At 40.2% G+C, this 2369-nt stretch overlaps 1 non-coding gene across 1 annotated transcript; it reads right to left on the bottom strand.

The window, feature by feature from the left end:
• Nucleotides 1-2012: 2012 nt before the first annotated feature.
• LOC130019486 (U6 spliceosomal RNA) lies at nucleotides 2013-2116 on the bottom strand. The gene has a single exon (XR_008791812.1). It is a non-coding gene; the product is annotated as a U6 spliceosomal RNA (small nuclear RNA).
• Between the last annotated feature and the right edge of the window lie 253 nt (nucleotides 2117-2369).

The raw sequence follows: 2369 nt of genomic DNA, 5'->3' as shown, positions 1-2369 counted from the left end.
CCAAAGCACCATAATACTTAAAGCATGTTTATGGACACATTCTGTCATGATCCAAAAGGTAATAAGTGGAGAAGATCCTTGCTACGGTTAGGAAAGATTAATCTGGCCTCAGCACTGTAGTCTGAGATCTATAGCAAGATGTCCCCAGGAGAGTCATTCTACAAGCTTAATGTATCTCTTACTATGTCCATACAAAATAACTAATATTAAGAAGTAGAATTAAGATGTTAATTAAGTTATTGGACTAAAGAGAGGAGAAACACCCCGAGGTGGTTTTTCTGCCCTTGAGCCTGATTGGTGATCATGAAGGGCTTTGATGTGTTGATTGTGCTACCTGCAATGTGAGGAAATGGTGAGAGATGAGAGAGAAACCAGGGCAGCAAGATAGATTGCGAAGAGATTAGCAAGGGGGACAGAGGGAGAAAAATGTAGGGGGAGAATGCAGGAGCAGGAGTGTGGAGAGAGAACTGGTTATGAGAGAGATGAGCGGAAGACACAGGAGGAGATGGGAATGAGGGTCAGTGTGAGACTAGAATGAGGGGCTTAGTGAGACTGGAACAGGAGCATGGGGAGAATGGAATAAATGGCAGTTGATTTTCAGCCAATCAGTCTGGTAACCTCGTTTCCTCCTTCATCCATGCCATTGGCTATTCGGCAAGCAGCTAGAGTTCATTAAACACAGGCGGCGAGAGGGAGAGCCATTGGGGCTCTCCCTCTCACCGCTTTGTGATTACACATGCTTTGTGATTACACAGAACAGTAAATTGCAAGTTTTTAAAAAGTTTTCTATCTGTTTTGTTAATCTAATTTTCATCTAATTTATTATTTTCTGAAGTGCAATGTGAGTGGGAAATTTTTTTAATTTTTTTTTTATTAGTGAAACACCATGAGGTACAGTTGTAGACTTACAAGTTGTTGTGCTTGGGTTTCAGTTATGCAATGATCGAGTACCCATCCCACCACCGGTGCCCATTCTCCACCCCCACCAATCTCAGTATCCCTCCCACCCCTCATCCCCCATCCCACCCTGCCTCTGTGTCAGGGCACTCCCTTTTGTTCTATCTCTCCTCTTGGGTGCTGTGGTCTGCAGAAGAGACATTGGGTGGCAATCACATTCGGTCCATAGATTACTTTCAACAGGCATCTCCCATCCTGGGCAGATCTTCCTACCACCCTTTATTTGGTGCTCCCTTTTCTATCTGAGCTGCCTTTACCCCTAGAGTGTGCGGCTGGCCTCTAAGCCATGGAGTGAACAACCAGGTATTTATAACAGCTCTCTATTTCTCTCTCTCTCTCTCTCTCTCTCTCTCTCTCTCTCTCTCTCTCTCTCTCTCTCTCTTTATTTCCACAACTAGTGATGCTCAGAACTTACTCCTGGTTTCTGAGCTCAGTAATTATTCCTGGCAGTTTTGAGGGACCATATGGGGTGCCAGAAATAAGTCGCACGTTGGCCACATGTAAGGCAAATACCCTGTCCACTATACTATCTCTCTAGCCCCAATCTCTTCTCTCTCTCTTTCTCTCTCTCTCTTATGTAATTGTTTGCATATAGGAACACCATAGATTTCTGTATATTAACTTTATAGCCTTCTACATTACTGTACAATTCTTTTGTTTGTTTTATTTGGGGGGGGGGCAGGGTCTTTAGCATCTTTAGGGTTTTCTTAGTATAGCGTTATGCCTCTAGCAAATAGCAGTAGTTTTACTTCTTTTCAAAATCTGAATGTCCTTAATATTTCTTTCTTATCTAATTGCCATGGTCAGAACTTAAAATACTATGTTCAATAATAGTGGTGAGAATGGGTAACCTTGTTTTCTTCCTGATATTAGGGTAAAGGTTTTCAACTTTTCACCACTGAGTAAGATATTACCTCTGGATTTATGGTAAATGGCTCTAACTCATTGAGGGAAGTTCCTTACATCCCAATATTATTAAAATTTTTCTGATGAATGGGTAATGGATCTTGTCAAAAGCTTTTTCTGTACCAATTGAGATGAGAATATGGTTTTTATAAAATTTGGAAGGCTTCACAAATTTGTGTCTCATCTTTGTGCTGGAGCCATACTAATCTTTGTATTGCTCCAATTGTATTGTATGTGCTGCTGAAGTGAGCACCCAGGAATTATTTTCTATAAGTAACTCGAACCAAACATTGATTCTATAATAGAACCAGAATTACAACTATATATAGCACACATGGCATTGAAAGGTAGTTTTATCAATATTTTCTTCGGAGAGTGACAAAAATATTTCATCAATGAACTATTTCTGTTCTTTTAAAAATCCCCCTACTCTGATATATTTGTGGGATGATACAATATTTTTCTTATGTTTCTCTATATTAGTATCTGTCTCTAATTTCTCTTTC

The sequence above is a fragment of the Sorex fumeus genome, unplaced genomic scaffold (genome assembly GCF_029834395.1).
Source record: "Sorex fumeus unplaced genomic scaffold, SorFum_2.1 ptg000008l, whole genome shotgun sequence".
In the NCBI taxonomy this organism is placed as follows: Eukaryota; Metazoa; Chordata; class Mammalia; order Eulipotyphla; family Soricidae; genus Sorex; species Sorex fumeus.
This window is presented reverse-complemented; position numbering and strand designations above follow the sequence as displayed.